The sequence below is a fragment of the Rhinolophus sinicus genome, linkage group LG09 (genome assembly GCF_036562045.2).
Source record: "Rhinolophus sinicus isolate RSC01 linkage group LG09, ASM3656204v1, whole genome shotgun sequence".
Taxonomy (NCBI): Eukaryota; Metazoa; Chordata; class Mammalia; order Chiroptera; family Rhinolophidae; genus Rhinolophus; species Rhinolophus sinicus.
The window spans coordinates 43,090,022-43,102,161 of NC_133758.1; the positions used below are offsets into that span (position 1 = coordinate 43,090,022).

The 12,140-nt window shown below is 35.4% G+C and overlaps 1 protein-coding gene and 1 non-coding gene across 6 annotated transcripts in view; one reads left to right on the top strand and one right to left on the bottom strand.

Annotated features, from left to right (window-relative positions):
• YES1 (YES proto-oncogene 1, Src family tyrosine kinase) overlaps positions 1–12,140 on the bottom strand; it is a 73,377-nt gene that overhangs the window by 35,408 nt on the left and 25,829 nt on the right. Inside the window, exon 2 of one of the 5 annotated variants that reach the window (XM_074340256.1) lies at positions 2,128–2,318. The exons of the other annotated variants lie outside the window; for them this stretch is intronic. The gene's annotated coding sequence lies outside the window, so the exon portion shown is untranslated. The remainder of the gene's footprint in view (positions 1–2,127; positions 2,319–12,140) is intronic. 5 annotated transcript variants of the gene reach the window in all.
• On the top strand, positions 3,419–3,525 carry LOC141567050 (U6 spliceosomal RNA). The gene has a single exon (XR_012489446.1). It is a non-coding gene; the product is annotated as a U6 spliceosomal RNA (small nuclear RNA).

Genomic DNA, 12,140 nt, shown 5'->3' on the forward strand with positions numbered 1-12,140 from the left:
GTTTTCAGTGTATATGTCTTGCCCAATTTTTGTTAAATTTATTTCTAGACATTTCATGGTTTTTGAAGCTATTGCAAGTGGTATTATTACTTTATTTCTGATTGTTAATCACATACAAATAGATATTAATAATATATATACAACCTGATACTTATTTATGCCTTGTATCTTGTTACCCTGCTAAACTCATTAGTTCTAGTAGCTTTTTTGTAAGTTCTGCAGGATTGTCTACATTCAACATCATGTATACAATTAAAGACTTTCATTCTTTCCTTTCCAAGATGAATGCCTTTCTTCCCCTTGCTTTACTGCACTGGCTAGCATCTCTAGTACAATGATGAATAAAAGTGCTGAAAGGGAATATCTTTGCCTTGTTCCTTATCTTAAGGGGGAACACATTCAGTCTATCACCATTAAGTATATTAGTGGGGTTTCTGTATCTGTCCTTCATCAGGCTGAAGAACATCTCTTCTAATTCTGTTGAGAGTTTTTATCATGAATGGGTATTAAATTTTGTTAAATAGTTTTCTGTATCTACTTATTTAATTACATGGATTTTTCTTTCCTTCATTCAATTGACATGGTGAACTACATTAATTGCTTTTCTAAATATTAACCCTCCTTTGGCACCTTTGCTTTCTTGGAATAAAATCAATTTGGTCATGGTATATTACCCTTTTTATTCCTGAAAACTAATATTTTGTTCAATATAGTTATGTCTAAATAGGCATATTGCTCTTTAATCTTCTTGTAATTTCTTTGTCTGCTTTGGTATCAGGGTAATGCTAGGAAATCTAAATAAGTTGGGAAATGTTCCATTCCACCTTTATTGTTTTAAAGAGTCTAAGATTGGTATTACTTCTTCTTTAAATGTTCGAAAGAATTCACCAGTGAAGCTATCAGGGCCTGGAGTTGTCAATTACAAATTTAACATCTTTAACATCAGGGCTACTCATAATTCTCATTTTTTGTTTCTTTTGGTAACATGTATCTTTCAAGATTTATCTTATTCATCCAAATTGTTAAATTTATATTATGATAAAGTTATTATTAACCTAGTTTAACACCATGACCCTTTGGGAGTTTGTATTAAAGTCCTGAGTGATCAACAAGGAATTTTCTTCTAGCGAGAAAAAACTCAAATTCCTCCCAGTTCTCTGTGACCTCTCAGGGCCAACTAACATCCACCTGGTTGCTCTTTCCCTGGCTTTTAGTTTCCCTCTATGCATGTACATTGTGAAATTTAGCAAAAAAAATCAGCAACTCCGACTCAGACTTTCAGCACTACTTTTGTACATGGTTTCCTTCTGCTGAAATTTCACCCTGCAACGTCCAGCTGTCTCAGCCTCCATGAATGCTGACCTCGGTTTCCTCCACTTGTTGAGACCACTGTCCTTTGCCCAAGATCCCTGTCCCTGCTCTGCGATTCAGATTGCGCCTCTAGGCAGAAAGCTGGAGTCATTAGGTGACCATCCAGCTCACCTTGTTTGTTTCCCATCTTCCAGGAGTCACTGTCTCGCATTGCTGTTGTTCAGTATCTAAAAAGAATTATTTCATATATTTTGTCCAGATTTGCAGTGTTTTGGGGTTTTTCGGGGGGGCAGGGGGAGGCAGAGATGGTAAATCCATCATGGCCACTTGAAATGTTCTTAAAAGTTAATCCCTAGAAAAACATTTCTTTCCTTGGTTTTAATATCATTACGTCCAGAGGGTATTAATTTCTACATAAATTTATAATTCAGTTTATATAACAGCTAAAGGATTTATTCCTTAATAATGACCATTTTTAAACAAATTAACATTTTAAGAGTTTTACTTCATCTGTTAAAGTACTCTGTGGCATTTTTCTTTTAATTTCAAAACTCTGGGTGATGAACACACAATGTGACATATAGATGATATATTACAGAATTGTACACTTGAAACCTACGTGATTTTATTAATCATTGTCACCCCAATAAATTTTAATTAAAAAAGAAATAAAAATAATTTTTAAAGTATCATTTCCGGGAGGTGGCAGTGGCATTAAGAGTTTAATATATATTGCTTTCTGGTTATGAACAAACTGTAGTTATATGAGGTCTACCAATTAATTTGAAAACTTATCCTTGAAAAAGTGCTACCTACTTCATTGCTGAATATCACCATGGTCACCTTTGAAGTACTCCCGCTGGGAAGCTATGCACTGATGTCAGGGCCTAGTCCACCATTCAAAGCAATTTTGGAACTCTTTCTGGAATGGCCATCACAGCTGTCGTCATATTAACCTTGATGTCCTGAATGTCATCAAAATGGCCTCCTTTCAATATTTCCTTTACCTTTGGGTAAAGAAAGAAGTCATTAGGGGCCAGATCAGGTGAGTAGGGAGGGTGTTCCAATACAGTTATTTGTTTACTGGCTAAAAGCTCCCTCACAGACAATGCCGGGTAAGCTGGTGCTTTGTCATGATGCAAGAACTCCTTCAGCACCATTTTTGCATACACCTTTCTCATGCCAAGATTTTCAGTTAAGAGTTTCCTGTTTCTCTATCGATGTTTACTTGATCTGCTATGTTTCTCACAGTTAGCTGACGATTTTGACACACAATTAGATGAATTTTTGCAATGTTTTTGTCAATTCTGCTCTTACTGGCCACCCTGACCTCTTCATCAGTGACTCGTTCTCTCCCCTCAGAAAAACATTTATTTCATTTATTCACGTTGTTTTCTTCATGGCATTATCCCCATAAACTTAGAGTAACATGTCTCTGATTTCACTTCTACTCTTGCCAAGTTTAACAAGAAATTTAATGTTTGTTCGTTGCTCTAATTCAAGCGCAGGCATTCTGGTGACGGCACACAAAAACATTAACAACAATAATGAACACCACTCAGCAAGACACCGCCACACATCAACACCAACACAGCTGTAAGACACTTATATACCAAGGTTATGAAATCTTACCGAGCTGTTTGTACAGTGCTGCCAATGTGAGCTCATGGTGGCAAGTTCGCGAAATTAATTGTCAGACCTCGTATAATAAAGGGTGCCAAAAAAATGTATACACACTTTAAGAAAGGAAATCACTGTGATAAAATTGTAATACTCAATATATACCAAAAACAAAAGACGAATACAAGTCTCATTTGGCTTCTACAATTACAAGAGGTGCTCAAAGTGGTTACCATCAGCATAATTTTAATACAGTTTTTTCCTTTCTCAAAATGTGTATGCATCTTTTTTGGCACCCTCTGTAAATATTCACATTCCCAGAAAGAAAAGAAAGGAACAGAAACTTCATTTACAGAAATAATGGCTGAAAACTTTCCTAACCTGGAAAAGGAAACAGACATCCAGGTCCAGGAAGCACAGAGAGTCCCTAACAAGACGAAACCAAAGACATACACCAAGATATATTGTAATTAAAATGGCAAAAGTTGTGCTCGCGTTGGCAGCACATATACTAAAATTGGAATGACACAGAGAAGATCAGCATGGTCCCTGCACAAGGATGACAAGCAAATTCACGAAGCGTTTCATTAAAAAAAAAGTGACAAAAGATAAGAAAAAACAATCTTGAAGGAAGCAAGGGGAAAATAATGAACTACATACAAAAGAATTCCATAAAGCTACCAGTTGATATCTCAGCAGCAACTTTACAGGCCAGAAACTGCAGAATACATTTCTTTTTTCAAGTGCACATGGAACATCCAGGATAGATCACACATATTAGGTCACAAAACAAGCCTCAATAAATTCAAGAAGACTCAAATCATATCTAACATCTTTTGCGGCCACAGTATCCTGAAACTAAAAATCAACTATAGGAAAAAGCACTAATAAATGGAGATTAAACAACATGTTACTGAACAATCAATGGATCAAAGAGTAAATCAAACAGAAAATCAAAAACAATCTTGAAACAAATGAAAACACAACTTTTCAAAGTATGGGATGCAGCAAAAGCAGTTCTAAAGAGAAATTCATAGCTGTATCAGCCGACCTCAAGAAATAAGAATAATCCCAAATAAACCATCTAACTTTACACCTAAAGGAACTAGAAAAAGAACGAACAAAACCCAAAGTAAACAGAAGAAATGAAATAGTCAAGATAAGAGTGAAAATTAACAAAACAGATAAGAAAAGAACAGAAAATATCACTAAAACTAAGGGCTGGTTCTTGGAAAAGATAAAGAAAACTGACAAACCTTTAGCCGAACTCATCAAGCAAAAAAGAGAGCCCAAATAAATAAAATCACAAATGAAAGAGAAATTACAACCAACACCACATAAACACAAACATTAAAGAATACTACAAACAATTAGATGCCAACAACCCTGACAATTTAAAACAAATTGATACATTTCTAGAAGTATATAACCATCCAAGACTGAACCAAGAAATACAAAATCTAAACAATTACTAGCAATGAAAAAAACTCCCAACAAATAAAAAGTCCAGAATCAGACGGCTGCACAGGTGAATTTTATCAAAAATTCAAAGAATTAATATGTATCCTTCTTAAACTATTTCAAAAAAAAAAAAAAAATTGAAGAGGAAGGAACGCTACCAAACTCATTCTTAGAATTACCATGATGCCAAAATCAGACAAAGACATTACAAGAAAGAAAATTACAAGCCAATATCCTTGATGAACATACATGCAAAAATTCTCAACAACATACTAGCAAACCTAATTCAACAATACATCGAAAGTATTAGACACCATGACCAAATGTGATTTATCCCAGGGATAGAAGGAAGGTTCAACATCCCTAAATCAATCAGGGTGATACATCATATTAACAAAATAAAGGATAAAAACATACAATCATCTCAATAGATGCAGGAAAAACATTTGACAAAATTCAACATCCTTTTACGATAAAAACTCATCAAAGTGGGTATAGAAAGAACATATCTCAATATAACAAAGATTATATATGACAAACCCATAGCTAATATCATACTCAAGGAGGAACAGCTGAAAGCTTTTCCTCTAAGATCAGGAACAAGGTTGCCAAATATCACTTCTACTCAATATAGTATGTATTGGTAATCCTCGCCACAGCAAAATCATACAAAAATAAATAAAGTAAAATAAAATAAAAGGCACCAATACAGAAAGGAAGCAGTTAATTCTCATTATTTGCAGATGACAAAACACTATACATAGAAAAACCCTAAAGACTCCATCAAAAAACTAGAATAAACGAATTCAGTAAAGTTGCAGGATACAATCAATATGCAGAAATCTGTTGCGTTTCTATATACCAATAACAAATTATCAGAGGAGAAACTAAGAAACCAATTTCATTTTCAATTGCATCAAAAAGCATAAAATACCTAGGAATAAATTTAATCAAAGAGGTGAAAGACCTGTACTCTAAAAACTATAAGACATTGAAAAAGATGCTGAAGAAGATACAAATAAATTGAATACCTTGTTCATGAATTGGAAGGATTAATATTTTAAAGTGTCCTTACTACCTAAAGCAATATTCAGATTCAATGCAAACCCTATTAAAACATCAATGGCATTCTTCTCAGAATTAGAACAACTAATCCTACAATTTATATGGAAGCACAAAAGACCCCAAACAGCCAAAGAAAATTTGAGAAAGAACAAAGTGGGAGGTATCATACTCCCTGATATCAGACTATATTATAGAGCTACAATAATCAAAACAGTATGGTACTGGCATAAAAACAGATATACCAGGTCAGACAATTAGGTTCATGAACTCATCCTAGAAAAAGTGCTGCATACCTCATTGCTGACTATCACTACAGTCACCTTCGAAGTACTCCCCTTGGGAAGCTATGCACCGATGCCAGTGCCTAGTCTACCTTTCAAAGCAATTTTGGAACTCTTTTTCTGGAATGGCCATTAGAACTCTCATCGTACTACCCTTGATGTCCTGAATGTCATCAAAATACCTTGCTTTCAATATTTCCTTTCTCTTCGGATAAAGAAAGGAACCATTGGGGGCCATATCAGGTGAGTAGGAAGGTTGTTTCAATACAGTTATTCGTTTACTGGCTAAAAACTCCCTCACGGACAGTGCTGTGTGAGCTGGTGCATTGTTGTGATGCAAGATCCATGAATTGTTGGTGAAAAGTTCAGGTCATTTTCATCTAACTTTTTCACGCAGACTTTTCAGCACTTCCAAATAGTACACTATTTTGCCCAAATAGTTAACTGTTTGTGAACTTGGTACAAATTCATAATGAATAATCCCTCTGATATTAAAAAAAAAAGGTTAGCAATATAGTTTTGACTCTTGATTTGGACTGATGAAACTTTTTTGGTCATGGACAATTGGCTGACTTCCACTGTGCACTTTGATGCTTTGTTTCAGAGTCGAACTAGTACACCCCTGTTTCATCATCAGTGATAACATGGCCCAAAACATCATGTTGCCTATCCAAAAGGTCTTGGTAAACTTTGACTCTCCTTTGCTTTTGTTCATCAGTGAGCTCCTTTGGGACCATTTCTGCACACGCCTTTCTGATGCCAAGATTTTCAGTTAAGATTTTCCTAACTGTTTCTCTATCGATGTTTACTTGTCTGCTATGCTTCTCACAGACAGCTGACGATTCTGATGCACAATACGACAAATTTTTGCAATGTTTTCTTCAGTTCTGCTTGCTACTGGCCATCCTGACCTCTATTCATCAGTGACGCACATGTTCTCTCCTCTCAGAAAAAAACTTTTAATCCATTTGTACACTGCTGTTTTCTTCATGGCATTATCCCCATAAACTTGGACTAACATGTCCCTGATTTCACTTCCACTCTTGCCAAGTTTAACAAGAAATTTAATGTTTGCTTGTTGCTCTAATTCAAGCTCCAAAATTCTTGCAAGGGCACACAAAAACACCAACAACAATGAACGCCACTCAGCAAGACACTGCCACATGTCAATACGAACACAGTTGTGAGACACTGATATACCAAGGTTATGAAACCTTACCGAACTGTTTGTATAGTGCTGCCAATATAAGTGCACAGTGGCAAGTTCATGAACTTAAATGTCAGATCAGTGGAATAAAACAGAGAGCCCAGAAATAAGTCCTTACTTATATGGTCAATTAATCAATGACAAAAGAAGCAAGGGTACACAACTAGGTAAAGACAGTCTTATCAATAAGAGGTGTTGGGAAAACTGGACAGATACATGCAAAAAAACAAAAAACAAACAAACAAACAAACACAAAACTAGACCACTTTCTTACACCATATACAAAAGTAAACTCAAAATGGATTAAAAACTTTAAGACCTGAAACCATAAAACTCCTAGAAGAAAACATAGGCAATAAACTCTTTGACATTGCTCTTAGTAATATTTTATTGACTATGTCTCCTTGGGCAAGGGAAACAAAAGCAAAAATAAACAAATGGGACTGTATCAAACTAAAAACTTTTTGTACAGCAAAAAAATACCACCTTGTCTTTTTTTTTGTTGATGGTATTTTATACTGAATGGGAGAAGATATTCATCAATGATACATCTAATAAGGAGTTAATATAAAAAATATATAAAAAATTAATACAACTTAACACCAAAAAAAAAATCTAATTTAAAAATGGGCAGAAGACCTGAACAGACATATCTCCAAGGAGGACATATGAATGGCCAACAGTCATATGAAAAGATGCTCAATACCACTAATCATCAGGAAAATGAAAATTAAAACCACAATGAGGTATCACCTCACACCTGTAATTTATCATCAATAAATTAACAAATAACAAGTGCTAGCGAGGATGTGGAATAAAGGGAACCCTCATACATTGTTAGGTGGGATTGTAAATTAGTACTGTCACTATGGAAAACAGTATGGAGAGTCTCCCCAAAATTGAAAATAGAGCTGCCATATGATCTAGCAATTCCACTTCAGGGTATTCATCCAAAGAAAACAAAAACACTAATTTGAAAAGATACATACACCCCTATGTTCACTGCACCATTACTAGTAATAGCCAAGATATGGAAGCAACCTAAATGTCTATCAACAGATGAATGGATAAAGATGTGATGTGTACATATGCACACAGAGAGAGACACAGGAATATCATGCAGCAATAAAAAAGAATGAAATCTTGCTATCTAAGACAACATGGGTGGACTTAGAGAGTATTCTGCTAAGTGAAACAAGTTAGACAGAGAAAGACAAATACCGTGTGATTTCAATTATAAGTGGAATTTAAAAAACAAAACAAATAAAACAAAACAAAAATAGACCCATAGATATAGAGAACAAGCTGATGTTTGACAGAGGGGAGAAACTGGAAGGGATGGGAATAAAAGTAAATAAAAAATAAAGTATCATTTCCTTATGTACCCGCTTGGTAAGTCTTAAATTTATACTCAGCTTAATGTTAGTTAGGCTCTCTTGGACTCCAGATGGGGTTTATTCTAAAGATAAAAGTGGTAATAGCGAAGCGGCAAGAACATCATAAAACTCAGAAACTACAGAACAATCGGATCATACACATTAATTCCAAAAGGCTGGTGTTGCAATGTAAATGTAGGTCTTAATAGTAGGTAATCGTTGCTTTGTTAGGAGCTTATTGCCTTCCTATCACAATATAAATTCAGTATCTCTATTTCTGTATGCCTGATCCTTTAACCAACTACTTCACTCTCTACTGGGATAGCTGTTCTTAACTTCGTGACTTCTGCTTACTTATAATTTTGATTTATTTATGGTCTATTCCAGGTTCCCTTAATCTCCCACAGTCCTGCCTGATTCGCCTATTTCTGAGTTTGCACTGGCATGAACAAGAGTAAAAGCAAAAGAACACAAACTGCCATATAACTGCCCTAACCTGACCAGTTATGGTTTGGCTATCAGGTATTCACACTACGGTCTCCTTAGGAGACTGTGGGCCTAGAAGGCACCATGGTGACTGGTATGTTTAGCATAAGCTCTTGCATTAATAGCTAGTGTAGATACACATTTTAGCAAAATGTACTAAAAGTGAAAATCTTTCTAACTGAAACAAATTTCTGCGTTAGATTTTTGTTTTCTTCAATGGAGATGAACTCAGAGGTCTGGAAGATTAGTTTAATGCTGATCTAGCCCAACTAAGTCACCTGCCATTACCAAAAGGTAGAGTCAGGTTAATACACGCAAAGTTTTACCTTGATCCCTCATCACACCAGAACTACTTTCTCATCTTTCCTGGATAATGAGCAAGAGAAGGAAGAATGAAACTAAAAATATCAAGAGCTTTGCTGATGGGGTAAATTTTCAGGAGCAGAGAAATCAAATGGCCCCTTTACTATTTCTAACACGGCTGTCTTGTCATGCCCCCCCAAAGATGTAAATTATTGTACTCGAAAACCTGGACAATTACATTTACTTTTCTTTCAAAATCCTGTAGAAAATGAAAGATTAACAGGGTAGTGACAATAAGAAGAAATGCTACCAGGTATTTAAGATAGTCACACATTCTTTTCCAACTTCTGGGCTTTCATAATCCTATCCATTTCAAGTTTCCCACTTTTCTCCTTTCCACACATCACACTTATTTTAGAAAAATTTATCCCAACTTTCCTGTTTCTCATACTTGCTTAAAATATAATCTGAATTTTCTTGATTTTTCACCTTGCTTCCTGCTTCCACTACATTAAAACTGCCCATTATGATCCCCAAATTGCTAAATCCAAGTCAATTTTCAGCCTTTATCTCACTTGACCTATCAACCGCGTTCAACACAGGGACCAATCCCTTTTCCTTAAAATGCTCTCTCCACCTGGTTTCCAGGACACACACTTTTACTTTTCCCTGTCTTACTGACGACTGCTTCTTCCCAGTCTCCTTTGCCTCCCTGACATCTAAGAACAGAGTGCTATAGAAAGAACTTTTCTATCTACACTTCATTCCTTTGGTGGTATCGCCAGTCTTATATCTTTAAATACCATTTATACATCGATGATTATCAAATTTACATCTTTATGGGTTTCTGGTTATCTTACTTGAATTTCAGATTTTTTCTAATATTTATTAAAATACAGCTAACATACAATATTCTATTAGTTTCGGGTGTACACCATCGTTATTCAACATTTATATACCTCAAGAAGTGATCACCATAAGTCCAGCAACCATCTGACACCATACCATGCTATCACAATATTATTGACTATATTCCCTATGCTGTACATTACATCCCCATGACTTATTTATTTTATACCTGGAAATTAGAACCTTATTCCCTTGACCTTTTAAATTTTTCAATTACTGTTGACATTCAATATTATTTTATATTAATTTTAGGTGTATAGAAGAGTGGCCAGACATCTATACAGTTTAAAAGTGATCCTCCCAGCTAGTCTAGTACCCATCTAACACTATACATAGTTATTACCATATTATTAACTATATTCCCTATGCTCTACTTTACATCCCCATGACTATTTTGTAACTACCAATTTGTACTTCTTAATCCCTTCACCTTTTTCACCCTGCTCCCAACCCCCTCCCATCTATCACCTGATAAATCTAGTACCCATCTGACACCATAGTTGCTACCATGTTATTGACTATATTCCTTATGCTATACCCTACATCCCCATGACTACTTTGTAACAATCAATTTGTACTTTTTAAATTAAATTTATTGGAATGACAATGGTTAGTAAAATTATATAGGTTACAAGTGTCCATTTGTATAATACATCATTATATATTTTAACCCCTTCTTCTTTTTCACCCACCCTCCTAACCCCCCTCCCATCTGGCAACCATAAAAATATTCTCTGTATCTAAGAGCTTGTTTCCATTCTGTTTGCTCATTTTGTTCTTTAGACTCCACATATAAATCAATTTGCATCTGTCTTAGTCTGTCTGCCATACTCCACTCAGCACAATTCCTTCCAGATCCATCCATGCCGCAGCAGATGGCAAGAACTCATTCCCTTCACGGCTGAGCAATATTCCATTGTATATATGTACCACCTACTCTTTATTCTTTCATCCACTGAGGGACACCTAGGTTGCCTTCACATTTTGGCCATTGTAAACAATGCTGCAATGAACATATGTCCCCTATAAGTATCATTTTGTTTTTTTTTCAGATAAATACCCAGAAGTGGGATTACTGGGTCCTTCTCTGTCTCTTGTTATATCCTTTGTTTTAAAGTCTATTTTGTCTGGTATAAGTATTGCTTCAAGTTTAAGTTTGTTGCAATTTTCCTGAAATATCTTTTTTCCCTTTACTTTCAGTCTGTGTGTCATTTGATCAGAAGTGAGGCAGATCCTGTAGATAGTATATGTAAGGGTCTTGTTTTCTTATCCATTCAGCCACTCTGTCTTTTGATTGGAGCATTTAATCCATTGACATTTACAGTAATTGCTGATATATACAGTATCAGAGAAGTAGTAGACTGGGGGAGTGGAGTTATCACTTTGTGAAGGCTGTAAAGGTCTAACTATTACATTGTTTGTACACCTGAAACTGAAAAAAAAAAAAAATCAACAGCAACAAAACAAAGTAATTGTTGATAGATAAGTACTTATTGTCGTTTACTATTCATATTTTTTCTTTTCTTTTTTTTCTTCTATCTTAAGTCTCTCTAACATTTCTTGTAATACTGGTTTGGTGGTGATGAACTCCCTTAGCTTTTTCTTGTCTGGCAAGGGTTTTATCTGTCCTTCGATTCTAAATGACAGCTTTGCTGAGCAGAGTAATCTTGGTTATAGGTCCTTGATTTTCATCACTTTGAAGATTTCCTGCCAATCCCTTCTCGCATGCGAAGTTTCTGTTGAGAAATCATCTGCCAGTCTTATGAAAGCTTTGTTGTCAGTAACTGCTTTCTCCTGCTGCTTTTAAGATTCTTTCTTTGTCTTTAACCTTTGGCATTTTAACTATGATGTATCTTGGTGTGGGCCTATTTGGGTTCATCTTTTTGCAACTCTCTATGATTCCAGGGCTTGTGCATCTATTTCCTTCTCTAGGTTAGGGAAGTTTTCTATCATTGTTTCTTCAAATAGGTTTTCAATTCCTTGCTCTCTCTCTTCTCCTTCTGGTATCACTATGATGCAAATGTTGGTATGCATGGGGTTGTCCCAGAGAGCCCTTAAATTACCCAATTTTTTTGGATTCTTTTTTCTTCTTGGTGTTCTGTTTGGGTGTTTTCTGCTACC